Consider the following 14,844-nt stretch of genomic DNA (forward strand, 5'->3'; position numbering starts at 1 on the left):
AGATGTCCTAGGACAAGAGAAGTTGTGTGATATACCAAATTCATTAGAAAATTATTCAAAGTCTTTATTTTCAAATTATTTTCCGTGATCACTTCTTATGGAAGAAATTTTCATATCCTTTTTATTTTGAATCTTTTTGCATAAAATAGTGAAAGATGAAAAACCATCATTCTTATGAGCTAGGAAGAGAATCCAACCAAATTTAGTATAGTCATCAACCACAACTAAGTCACAGTGTTTACCTCCTAAGTTTTGGATTCTAGTAGGACCAATAGGATTAATATGTAGCAATTCCAATAGTCTCTTAGTTGAAATATTTTCCTTGGGTTTAAAATAGCTTTTAGTTTGTTTACCTATTTGACAAGCATTACAAGTGATGTCTTTGTCAAATTGAATTTTAGGAAGGCCTCTGACTAAGTCCTTTTTGACAAGCTTAGAAATTTGAAATATGCTAGCATGTCCCAATCTCTTATGCCATAACTATTTTTAGAAATCAATGGATGTAAAACACACTACATTTTATTCTTTTAGTTCCTCCAAAGTAAGATCATACACATTATTACATCTTCTTGCAATAAACAAAATATCACCTGATTTTTTTATCAACAACTAAGCATTCTAACTTTTTGAAAGTAACCCAATATCCCAAATCATATAGTTGACTAATGCTTAGAAGGTTGTGCTTTAAGCCATCAATAAAAAATACATTGTTTATGAATGTGAAAAAATTCTTACCAACTTTACCTACGACTATTATCTTTCTTTTTTTCATCATCCCCGAAAGTCACGAAACCTCCATCGTACTTGTTGAGTTTGATAAAGAATGTTGACTTTTTGATCATGTGCCTTGAACATTAACTATCCAAGTACCACATGTCCTTCACTTCTTGAATACAAGGCAAATCTGTACAACACTTTAGGTGCTCTTAGGTATCCAAATCATTTTGGATCCTTTGATGCTAAACCATCATGGCTGCCTAAACACATTAAAATCTCTAACAATCTTGTACACTTTACATCAAACTTTTATTTTAAAAATGAAATATTGATGAGATGATTGTCCATATTTCTTTCATGTTTGACAATGATTCTTCTTTATTGATTTTTGATGAGTGGATAATTTATACGCTTTTTGGCATTATTTTTAGGTAGTTTTTAGTACGATTTAGTTAGTTTTTAGTATATAATTATTAGTTTTTATGCAAAAATCATATTTCTAGACTTTACTATGAGTTTGTATAATTTCCTATGATTTCAGGTATTTTCTGGCTGAAATTGAGGGACCTGAGCAAAAATCTGATTCAGAGGCTGAAAAAGAATTGCAGATGCTGTTAGATTCTGATCTCCCTGCACTCAAAATGGGTTTTCTGGAGCTACAAAAGCTCAATTGATGTGATCTCAATTGCGTTGGAAAGTAGACATATTGGGCTTTCCGGAAATATATAATTGTTTATACTTTGCTCGAGATTTGATGGCCCAAGTTGGCATTCCAAGTTAGCATAAAAATTCTGGCGTAAAACACCCAAACTGGCACCAGAATTGGAGTTAAACGCCCAAACTGGCACCAAAGCTGGCGTTTAACTCCAAGAAAAGCCTATGAACGTGAAAGCTTCAATGCTCAGCTCAAGCACACACCAAGTGGACCCCGGAAGTGGATTTCTGCATCATTTACTTATTTCTGTAAACCCTAGGCTACTAGTTCATTATAAATAGGACCTTTTACTATTGTATTTTCATCTTTTGATCATCTTTGATCTTGGGATCAGGTCTTTGAACCCTTTTTCGTTTGTTTCATGCTATTTGGGAGGCATGGCCATTCAGTCATGCCTAGACCTTGTTCTTATGTATTTTCAACGGTGGAGTTTCTACACATCATAGATTAAGGTGTGGAGCTCTGTTGTTCCTCATGAATTAATGCAATTACTACTGTTTTCTATTCAATTCAAACTTATTTTTGTTCTAAGATATCCATTTGCATCTCAACTTGATGAATGTGATGATCAAGTGACACTCATCACCATTCTCACTTATGAATGCGTGCCTGACAACCACTTCTGTTCTACTTGAAAACAAGCTTGAATGCATATCTCTTGGCCTCCTGGTCAACGATGCATGGTTGCCTCTCCGACAATAGAGTCTTCCATTCCGTGAGATCAGAGTCTTCGTGGTATTAGCTAGAATCAATTGGCAACATTCTTGAGATTCGAAAAGTTTAAACCTTGTCTGTGTTATTCCGAGTAGGATCTGGGATGGGATGACTGTGAAGAGCTTCAAACTCGCGACTGTGGGGCGCAGTGACAGTGCGCAAAAGGATCAATGGATCTTATTCCGACACGATCGAGAATCGACAGCTGATTAGCCATGCTAGAAACCGTAGAGGACCATTTTCACTAAGAGGATGGATGATAGCCATTGACAACGGTGATCCACCTACATACAGCTTGCCATGGAAAGGAGTATGAATGATTGGATGAAGGCAATAGGAAAGCAGAGGCTCAGAGGGAACAAAGCATTTTCATACGCTTATCTGAAATTCCCACCAATGAATTGCATAAGTATTTCTATCCTATTTTATGTTCTATTTCGTTCTTTTAATTATCAAAACCCCATAACTATTTGAATCCGCCTGACTGAGATTTACAAGATGATCATAGCTTGCTTCAAGCCGACAATCTTTGTGGGATCGACCCTTACTCACGTAAGGTATTACTTGGACGACCCAGTGCACTTGCTAGTCAGCTGCACGAAGTTGTGTATCACGATTTTGTGTACCAATTTTTCAAAATGATGTGAGGTTTGAAATCTTTTATTTTTGGAGGTTGAGGCTTTATTTTCAACACTTAGTTTTAAAAAAATAGTTTCATGTTTATCAAAATACCCCAATCTAAATTTTTTTAAATAATGGTCTTTGACTAGCTAGTAATTTGTCTAAGTTACTAGAACTTTGAGAAAATTTAGCTGTATCTTGATTTAAATCTTTAATCACTTTATGCAATCTTTCATTTTCATCAATTCGGTCCATTAAATCAATAACCGAATATTTTCATTTAAGTTTTTCATTTTCAATTTCGAGCTGCTTATTTTTCTCAAGTAAATCAACAGTATTTTCGGTCTCACTCAATTTTTTTATGGTATGCATTTTCATCTTTTAAAGAATCATTTTCAGCTTTAATTTCATAGCATCTATTCAAAACTTTTCTCGCATGTCCAGTTAAATCATCAATCATTTGACAGAGTTCTTCATTAATTAAAACAGAAATATCATTTACCTCTTCCGCTTTATCATGATCAGCCATAAAGCAAACATGAGCTTCATGTTCAAATTCTTCTTCTTTCTCTGAATCATTTTTCAAGTCTTTCCACGAAGCCATAAGAACTTTTTTCTTATCCTTCCTTGTCTTGTCTTCTTTTTTGATCTTGGGACAGTCATACTTGTAGTACTTGACTTCCTTGTAGTGATGACAGATAATTTTGCTGAGGCATCTTTTGTGTTCCTTTAAGCTTGAACTTTTTACTCCTTTCTTTATTCCTCATGAGCCTCTTTATAACCTCCTAACAAAAAATACAATTTCGTTATCTATTAAACTATCATTGGAATCATCTTTCAATGACTTAACAGTAGATTTCAAAGCCACTCATTTCTTTTAATTGTCACGGTTCATGTGGGTGGTTTCATAAGAAATGAAATTTTCTCTCAACTTATCATAAGACATCTGTTTCAGGTTACCACTCTCAGCAATGACAATTGCTTTTGCTTTTCACTTTTTGGTAAGGCTTTTCAGTATTTTTCTCACTAGCACTAGTTTGGTGTGAGTCATCCCCATAGCATCCAAGCTATTGTTGATGACTGAGAATCTCTCGAACATTTCATCTATGGTTTCTCCTTCCTTCATAGCAAACATCTCATATTCTTTTCTCAGCATGTCGATCATTGTTTCCTTCACTTGTTCAGTGCCCTCATGAGTGACTTCGAGTTTATCCCAATTTTTTTTTCGCTGTTTTATACCTTGATACCTTCCAATACTCCTCAAAATAATTAAGTAGTGCATCATATTAATTGCTTTAGCGTTCAACTCCACCTTTTTCTTGTCTTCATCATTCCATTCAGCTTCTTCTTTGGGTGTCACAACTCCTTTTGCACTTGTTTGGTAGGAACTTGTGGACCGTTCATGATGATCTTCTAGATATTATAGTCAACAGATTGGACAAATATCCACATTCTTTCCTTCCAGTAGTTGTAGTTCTTGCCGTTGAAAAAATGATGTCTGTTGTTGGACTGACCTTCAGTAAGTGTGTAAGCCACGACATTCAAACCCATGTTGTTGGCCTTTGGATTTTTTCTCTAAGCAGTGAAGCTTTATCTCTTTCAAACCAAGCTCTAATACAAATTGAAGGTTTGTAAATGGCCTAAAGAAGGGGGTTGAATCTATGACCTCTTTTTTAGACTTCTTTTGCTTTTGCTTCTAATTGGAATGGAAACTTAGTTACTGTTAAATATGTCAAGTTGAGATTTTAGGAGACAATTTTATTTTGTCTCTTCATGATGTAATTAGGAATAGAGCAACTTTTTTGGATAGCTGTGACTTCTGAGAAATAAATAATGCAGGAGACATTTTTATTTTGTCTCATATCAGAGTAAAATAATAGAAGAGTAGAGATGAGAAAATCACACAGTCATGTATCCTGATTTAGTCACCTTGTGAAACGTGACCTACATCCCGTCTCCTCCACAACAGTGGTGAAATTTTCACTATCTTTCACAATTATTACAAATACCAATTTTTCTAAAATTCACCCGATCTTATCTGGGACAAACCCAGCTTCTACCCAAGCTAGATTTGGCTAGGTTCACTTTCTAGACTTTCAACCACTAAGTGCTCACGTAACTTAGTAAGAGAATCCCCTCAGGATCATGTGTACAAAACAAAAAATATACAAAAGAGTTTGACATAATTTTCTGGCTTTTTCTGGATAACTCTCTTTGCTTTTTTTCTCAATGACTTTTACTGATACCTCACTTAATGCATTTTTCATTGAAAAAGAAACAAAAAAAGATGAACATTGAAGAATAGAAATTTTAATGTAAACTCATAAATGAGAAGAAGGGATAGCTTGTAAGCTATGAAGACCCAAACTTATGTGCTCACTCCTTGCTTCAATTTCTGGCCATTTATCCCTTTAATAGAGGAGTAAAGCTTCCAAAACTTGAACTTGGCTTGAATAGCTTTAACTTCTTCTTTCCCAAATAACATAGCAGCAATATAGAGAAGAGATGGGATAGCAACAGTGATTAAAGTTAACATGCATTCTTACCTTATTGCATCTCTTTCTTCCTTTTTTAAATTTCTTCAGGGATTTGAGCCATTCATCAATACTTTAATTCCAAGTTTTGTTCTTGACCCTTGATTTGTAGAATAGTTTCATAACCTCCATTTTCTTCAAGTTTTTTGTTTTGAGCATGTAGGAGGAAAGCATCTTCAACAAGCAAAAATGAAGCACAAAAATGAAAAAATTTCCTGAAACCTTTGGATTTGATCTTTACTTTTCTGACTTAGCCTATGACTTTCTTCTTATTTCTTTTTTGTTTCTTGATTTTAGTAATCACCTTTTTATCTTGATTTGAACCCTAATCAGACTTTCTTTTTCTTGCTTTCTGTTTTAAACTAATTCACGTGGGTTTTGATGAGGGAAAAGAGAGAGAATGAGTTCGATCACTTTGGCTTTGGTTCGGAGAAAAATGAGTTGCTTTTTTCCATCTAGGTTAGTGATTAACAACTATTCCTTGGTTCATTAGTGAGTGAATGAGCTGAATACTTTTGCTTGATGCGTTTTCTTTTGAATTTTGTCTGCGCACTAGGCAAACAAATTATTCTCACTACTTTGAGTTTTTTGGCCCAACGTTATAATGTTTGATCATCATCAAATTATTGTTATTTCTTTAAACTCAACAAAACATTTACAATCACAGACTCCAATAAAAAGTTATTTTCTCACTGCAAAAGAATACTAAATATTATATTTCAATAAATGGCTAGAATATTTGATGATGTTTTTAATGAAGCGTTGTATGGAAAAAAAAGAAGGCAAGATAACACACTCATGGATAATTGGATCAATGAGTGTTTGTTCATGATTCAGAAGAAGAAAATATTGAGAGAAGCTCTTTTCCAACTCCTCGTAGATGGATCAACAGAGATCGAGAAGCAAGCATAATCGCCATGTCAAAGATTACTTCGTAGATGAGCTGGTGTATAATACTGATATTTTTCGACAGAGGTTTCGAATGAGAAGACACATGTTCTTTTGGATAGTAGATGCCCTCTCAAATATTTATCCATACTTCCAACAGAGGATCGATGCAACTAGGAAAAGAGGCTTGTCACCACTGTAAAAATGTACTGCTGCGATACGGATAATAGCATATGGCGTAGTAGCTGATGCTGTTGATGATTATGTGCACATAGGCAAGAGCACCACAATTAAATGTTTGAAAAAATATTTTTAAGGTATTATTTCAGAGTTCGAGAATGAATACTTGCAAAAATAAAATTCAATTGATGTACGATGCCTGTTACAAATGGCGGAGAGTCGTGGTTTTTCTGGCATGTTGGGTAGCATCGACTGCATGCATTGGCAATGCAAAAATTATCCAAAGGTGTAAAACAGTATGTACATGAGTGATTATCATGGGGTTGCAACTATAGTACTTGAGGTTGTAGCATCTATAGATCTTTGGGTATGACATGCATTTTTTGGAGTTTCTTGTTCAAATAATGATATCAATGTGTTAAATCGTTCACCAGTGTTCGATGATATTCTAAATGAACGTGCTCCGGAGGTAAATTACACTATCAATGATAATAATTATACTATGGAATACTATTTAGTAGATGGTATTCATCTTGAATGAGTCATATTTGTCAAATTAATGTCAAAGCCACAAAGGGAGAAACACAAATTATTTGCACAATACCAAGAAGGGTAAATAAAATACGTGGAGCGAGTATTCAAAATGCTACAAGCACACTTTGCAATTATACGTGGTTCAATGCACTTTTGAAAAAAGAATAAATTTGCAAACATAATGAGAGTTTGTATTATATTGCATAACATAATTGTTGAAGATAAAAGAGATACTTAGGCAAGAAATTTTGCTCAAGACCTAGAGTATGACATTGTTAAAAATGGCTTATCACAACCCCAATTGGGAGAGGAAGATTTTGCATCATACCATCAATTTTTCTAAAGAAATGCCCAACTTCGGAGTAGGCAACACCATTGACAACTAAAAGAGGACTTGATTGAACACATATGGCAATTTCACAATACTTGTCGTCAACTGTAGAGTTTAACTATATTTTTCTTTATATTAAGTAATTTTACAAATTAGTTTAAACTCGAATTATATATTGTGTATTATTGTTATTTATGAAGTTATTAATTTTTTTCGAATATTAATATTTTTATAATAGTGAATTATTTCTTAATTTGTAAATTTTTATAATATTATTGTAAAAATATTAGTAACTACTTAATTTTAATTATTTTAATTAATTAATTAAGTGAGGCCATAATAGAAACTAAATTTAGTTCCTCCTAATAGAAAAGAGAGATATACTTTGAGTTCATATTTATTATTCATAACGTAAAAGTTAATGTGGAGTTACTTTTTATGACAAGTAGACCATAATTAAAGATTGAAAAAAAATAAAAAATATATCAAAGAACATAATCTGAGTCTAAATAATAGTGCCCAAACTAACTAAGCAAAAAAGAGAAAAAGCTCAATTTCCTTAATTTAAAAGAATTTTTAATCATTAGAAAAGTTCTCTTCATTATCAACTTTAATCATATGGCATAACATTTCTATTGTGCTGCAAAAGTTCTCTCTTTGGTCCACTTCTGCTACGCGTCATGATGTCATCTTGATGGAGCAGTAGCCATTGTCTCTTGCCAAGGGCATGCTTCATTTGTTGGTCCTCTTTCAGAAACACGTGTTATTTGTTGATTTTGTTAGTAAATTTTTAAATATGTAAATGTAAGTTAATACTCAAAATGACCCTTAAAATTTGAATTCAATCTCAAATTGGCCTTCTAAATTTTAGTTGACTCAAATTGAACCTCCAAATTTTAAAGTTAACTTACATTAATCTCTCCATCTATTTCCATTAATAACACGTTGGCAGTCACAAAATGACACATCGTTTCTTTGTTGATGTCTAATCTTTCTTAAAACAATATTGTTCGACTCTTTTCTTCATCCTCGTTCTATTGGTTAGAGAAAAAGAAACGAAATGTTCTCTTACTCTAATTTTGATGCTCATCTTTTATAAGACTTGTTATTCTCTAATTACTATGCTGATATAGTGTTTGTGTTAATGCCTTTACAAAAACCACCCACAACCTGAAACTAATTCAATTCCAATTCAATTCTATGATTTGATTCCTTAAAACCAAACAGCACCATCATTTCTTCACTAAAAGGAAAGATAGATAGATGAGTAATAATAGGTTGTATTCTAACAAAATAAATGTATGGAACCGTGCAGGAGGGTTGCTATGAAGACCCTTTTGCTTATTAGTGATTTTCTTCTCTCGTTAAACGCCTTAGCAAGTCCTCCCCTTGATGGGATCATGCTTTTTTAATTGCTAATACATTCACTAAAAAAAAGAATAATTACCTAAATCAATCTCTGAAATTTTTAAGGTTGGATACTTTAGTTCCTTGAAATATACAAAAACTCCCTCAAGTTTAATTCAAGCAGACAAATCAATCTCTGATTTTGTTTCTCTATCAATAATAAACAAAAAATGCTAACATGGAAAAATGGACTAGCATACGTGGAAGTCAATTGTCTACGTGTGCAAACAAGACAAATTAGTCCCTAGGGTTAGGTTCTAAAACTGCGTCATTTTAGAGAATACTCAAAACACAACGTTTGATTCCCTTCTCCCCTCCGTCTTTGGACTCCGTTCCTTCCGTGATCACCACCCCCTGAGTTTCTCGTTGCTCGAATATCCTCTTCTACTCGTGATTTTCTCATCCAACCAAATTCTAATTCGCATTTTAGTTCTGATCCACATGCGTTGTACCTATCAGAAAAGAAGGAAGTGGTTATGACATAGAGCACTAAACCCCTGAGACCATGGCCAGCATGCTCTATATCAGCTCTCCCTATTCTCTTTGTCTTTGGTTCTCCGACTCCGCCTACATCTATCTCTCTGTCTCCTTCATCCAAATGTTGAAGGCTCTCATGCCTGTTGCCATCTACTCCATCAGTGTTCTCTTCAAGAAGGAGAGTTTCAAGAATGAGACCATGGCCAACATGCTATCAATTTCATTCAATGTCGCCATTACCGCTTGTGTGAGGCCAAATTTGACGTTTGGAGGGTTTTCTTGCAACTTATGGTTGTTGCATTTGAGGCCACGTGCCTTGTTGTCATTCAGATTCTACTTAATTCAAAGGGGATCTTGCTTAACCCTATCATCTCGCTCTACTACATTGCACCCTACTACCTCGTGTTCTTGTCGGTTCCGTGGTTGATTATGGAGCACCTTTCTCTCAAGGATGACTCCAGTTTCCATTTGGATTTTGTCATCTTGGGGACTGACTCCTTCTACGCTTTTGCTTTTAACCTTGTTGTGTTTTTGCTCAGTGGAAAGACTTCGACTTTGACCATGAACATTGCTGAAGTGGTGAAGTACTAGCTCCTGATTACGTTTTCGTGGTCACTAATTAAGGAGGTTGGCGTTCTTGAAAAAGGAGGGGAAAGGAAAATCAAACACAGTTTTGGAACCCTAATTTCAGGGACTAATTTGTCTTATTTGCACATGTGGACAACTGATTGTCATGTGTACTAGTTCATGCCTCCATGTCAGTATTTTTTGTTTATTATTGATGGTAAAATAAGGCCAGAGACTGATTTGTCTGTCAAAGTTAAATTTAGGAGAGTTTTTTGTGTATTTTAAAAACTGAAAAACTAAAATATCCAATCTTAAAAATTTCAAGAACTGATTTTGGTAATTACTCATTAAAAAAATTTCTCCTTTTTTCCTATTTCTAAACAGGATTGTTTGTTTTGTTTCTTTATTTTTATTATTGTGTGAAGTATTGTTGTTTTGGTGTGTAGTACTCCAAGGAACAAGCTGTAAGAGACCCTGACAAGTGATAATAGGTCCGTTCATGTTATAATTCGCGTAACACCTAGAATGCATTTATATTGTGGTGTTTTTGTTGGTTCCTATTACTTATGTTTCTTCCCCAATACAACAATAATGAGCTCAATTTAAAAATTTGGCTTTTTGGTTAATATTTTTAAAGAGTTAAATAATTAAATTGATTCTATCATAAATTTGTCATGTTGGATAACTGTTATCATGTCACTTGTTAGTCAGTGTATTATTTAATATTCAAGCTAAGTACTCTCTTTAACAAAAATGAACGGGGAGGTTAACATGAATTAACTTTTAAAATTTGAAGATTCAATTTGAATCAATTGAAATTTAAAATGTTAATTTAAAATTGAACTCAAATTTCAAGAATTATTCTAAATATTAATCTTATAGATATGTTGTATATTTTATACCTAACGCAATAACTTTTTAAGGATAACTAATTACTAATTGGGATAAATACTTGGTTAGAAGATAAGGGTGTGTTTGGCAAACATGTTGGAGAGGAGAGAAACACGTTTGAGCTTCTTGAAAGTTTCACTTTTTTATTTGGCCATTTTTATCTTCCTGAATGCAGAACTGATTCTGCTTCTAAACGCACGTTTAGGAGAAGCTAAAATTTATAGCTTTTACGTTTCACTTTCATGGTTGCTTGTTGTCTTTGGAAAATTAGGTGAAATTTTATTTCTTTTTTACTAACGCTACCCTTCATTTTTTTCTATAAAAAAATACTAGTAACTATTAGTTTTATAATAATTTTTTGTAGTTCTTCTTACTTCTTCATAGTTATTCATTCCAAATTTTTTTTCATTAAAATAGTTCAAATTTGTTTTAATCACTAGCAAATTAAATATTTCAATTTTTTATTATTTTTAATACTCATTTTTATGTTTTAATTTTTATGTTTTTTATCGTATTTTTTACTTATATTTTTTATTATATTTTTTATTTATATGATAAATATTTTTATATTATTTGTATAGTGTTCTGATTTCTCATGTTATGTTTTTATGAGTTTTTTTAATCATTTATTATACTATTTTTTATATGTATATTTTTTTATGAAATCTTTTTTATTTTTGTTTGACTTTTTATTTATTTTATTGTATTTCTTTTATTCATATGACAAATGTTGTTGACTTTTTTAGGATATTTTTATTTTTTTATATGAATTCTTTTTTTTCTATCCTTTACTACATTATATTTATGTTGCGTATGAAATTTTTTTTTAAATTTTATTCATACGAATTTTATTTACTTTTTATTATATTTTTTTGTTCATATGATATATGTTGTTGATTTTATGGAATTTTTATTATTTCTTATGTATATGATTTTTTTCTATTCTTTGAAGTACTCTATTTTTGTTTTGTATTAATTTTTTTATTTTTTATTCTGACTTTGTAAAATTTGTAATTGTAATTATTATATACTACGTTTATTATCAAAATTTTGTATAATATAAATTATGATCCTATAAAAAAGGACAAAATAAATAAGAAATTAATTATAAGTAACAACAAAACCATAAATAATAAAAATTTATAATAAAAAATAATACTAAATTAAAGAGTACTAACAGTACTAAAAAATTATAGAATTTTTTTGTTTGACATTATAAAATTTATAATACTCTCTTTTATATTTTTATTTTTTTATTATATTTATTTTATTTATATGATAAATATTTTTATATTATTTTTGTTAGTATTTTGATTTTGCATATATAAAAAAATTATTTAAATTGATGTCTCTTTTAGTAATTTTTCATCTAAGAGTGATTTTGAGTAGTATAATCTAAACAATATTTATACAACATAATTGTTAAACCTAAATAAGATCGATCGGTTCCATTATAAAACTGGTAAATTACATCCTTAATTAGTCTTATTTGTTTGAATTGTTCAAATGATTATCTGGTCAAACCTAATCAAATTTGATTACCTAAAAAATTAAGACCTAATAAATCTAAGCAAAACTTGATCGGTTGAGGGGATGTTTGATGATGCTACACTGGCGTTTGCAGCAAGATCTCATATTTTTAAAAATTAAATAATAAATTATTTAAGATTTATTTTATTTATTTAGAAACATATTTTCAGAAATTTTTGTATTAATTGAATAATTTTTTATTATTGATTTAAAATTTTAGTGAATTAAAAACAATGAGAATTTTATATGCACTAATTTAAATAATTAAATTTTAAATTTTATTTTATGATTTTAAAAAAACTAATTTTTATTATCTCTAATTCTTAAATTAGAGTAATTATTTAAAAATAATTTATAAATTTACGAATAAATATTATTTTTTTAAAGTTAATTTTATTGAATTAAAATTAATTTTTAATATTATTCTATATCCTAATTATATTATTATTTGTCCTAAAAAAGAAATCCTAATTTACTAAACACTTCCCTAAACTCTAACCCTAACATTTCAATTACTTTCAGCTGCTACACCCTCTCCCTTTTCTTCCAAAAACGCAAACACATCCACCCCACGCAGAGAAGAGAGAATCGCACTAGGAGAGGGAGCTGTAGCTGAAGACGCGAGTTGGAGGAGCTGCGCCAGTTGCCGCCATTGTCGCCACTGGAAAGCCCTCACCGTCGAAGTCTTCATCATCGTCATCCATGGAGTTGCGAGGAGCGCCGCCGTCGCTGAGGAGGGAGATGTGAGAGGAGAGAAGGTCACGTGGAGGAGGAAGGAAGGAACCGCTGGGTGCCGCCATGCCTTGCCTCCGTCGCCGCTGCTGCTATTGGTTCGCTGTGGCCGTGGTGAGGAGCGCGGATGAGAGAGAGAGAGTCTGTGGAGGAGAGAGAGAGCTCGCGAGGAGAGGGATGGAGGGAGCGTTGCCTGTTCGTGTTGTCATGCTCCTTGCCGTCACGTCCCATTAGCGCTACCATTCATGTCCGCCGCCGTTCTAGCTGCCGAAAACCGCCGCTGGAGCCCCTGTCGTCTTGGTAAGCGTGTTTGTTTCTGTAACCTCTTGAAATCAGTAGTCCATTCTGAGTTGTTAAAGGTTCTGAGATGTTGGTAACGTAGGGTCGCGTTCCGAGTCTTACGTGTTGAGTTTAGTAGCTGTTGCATCTGACATCAGGCTGTTGCGTCGTCACCGGAGCTACTGCTACTCCATTTTCTCAGTTATTCATGAGTCTGGGTTGAGTATCAGTGCTTGCATGTCACGTTTGGGGGTTACGGTTGTTGTTGCGAAAGCGTTATGAGCTGCGGTTGTGGCTGCTGCTGTTGCGGGCCGAGAAGAAAGAATTTTTGACACGCTGTATAACTTTCGGGTTTCGACTATTTAAGGTAGGGACAATTTCTTAAACTCATTTTACTTCCAAGAATCGTTATAAGTTGTTATTAATGCAAAAAAAATGTATGTTTATGATTTTCGTAAGTCTTATGGACTGAACTGAGTTACTTTGAATAAGTGTAATCGCTTGCCTGATTGGTTGTTATTGAAGTAGTCGCTTGATGGTTATATTGATTTTTTGATTGCGTTAGAGTCATGAATTTTGATTTATTAATTTATTTTGTTAAATTGGTGGAAATAATTTGAGATTTGTGAATATTTTGATATTGGAATTAATTTTGTTGATTTATGGAAAATGATTTGAAGAATTAGAAATGATTTGATATTTGGAAGTTTGAATTTTGTTTGATTTTGGAGAAAGGATTTGAGATTTGAAAATAGTTTGGTTAGAACCCTTGAAGAGTGGTAAAAGTCCAAGTTATTAGAAAAAATACCGCCGAAATTTTTATAAGAAATTGGCGGTTTTATTTTGGTTTATTGATGGAAGAATTTTGGTTTATTGATGGAAGAATTATGTTTTGGATATTCGATTGATTGGAAATGAGTTTATTGAATTTATATAAATTCAAGAATGATTTGTTGAGGATTTTAATGAAAGATATAAAGTGATGTAAATGTGCATTTAAGAATGGAGGAATTTTTGAGTATTTGAAGACAAATTTTGAGACGTTTTAGAGAAGATGAAGTATTTGAATTTGATTTAGAGAAACGAAACTTGGGAATGTTTTAAATAAGAATGGAATTGAAATTAGTTTTGGTTTAAATGATTTGGTTTTAGTTTACATGATTTGATTTTGATTTCGAGTCGTTTATGTTTGATGGTGAATGTGAATGGAATGAGATTATGATGGATGTTGTGAGGACGGTGGTTTTTTGTCTCACCCACATATTTGACAAGTTAAGGATGAAGGATTTTCTCTCTTGTCATGGTATGGATGTGGGGAAGGTGGAAAGATACTTGATGCGAAATTTACAATTCACAAACTAACTGGCAAGTGCACCGGATCGTACCATGTAATACCTCAAGTGCGTGAGGGTCGATCCCACGAGAATTGATGAACTGAGCAACTATAGTTGAAGGATTCCTTAGTGAGGCAAGTAGAAAGTGATGTTTTGGGTTCCAAAAGGCATTAAAAAGTAATTCAAGAGTAAGAAAGCAAACAGTGAGAATGATGTAAAGCATATGAGAGAAAGTAGTTAAGGCAATCTGTCAGTGACTAAACCCTAATGTTAGGGGTGTTCAAATTCAAACCGATCCAAATTAAACCGTTCATCTAATCCAATTCAAAGCGAAAACCGATTAAAACCGCACTAATTCAGATTTGATTGGATTCTATTTTTTACAAACCGCTA

The 14,844-nt window shown here is 32.6% G+C and overlaps 1 pseudogene; it reads left to right on the forward strand.

Annotated features, from left to right (window-relative positions):
• The first annotated feature begins 9,146 nt into the window (after nucleotides 1-9,146).
• Nucleotides 9,147-9,862, forward strand: LOC107480055 (probable sugar phosphate/phosphate translocator At2g25520; annotated as a pseudogene).
• Nucleotides 9,863-14,844: the final 4,982 nt, after the last annotated feature.

The sequence above is a fragment of the Arachis duranensis genome, chromosome 3 (genome assembly GCF_000817695.3).
Source record: "Arachis duranensis cultivar V14167 chromosome 3, aradu.V14167.gnm2.J7QH, whole genome shotgun sequence".
Lineage (NCBI taxonomy): Eukaryota > Viridiplantae > Streptophyta > Magnoliopsida > Fabales > Fabaceae > Arachis > Arachis duranensis.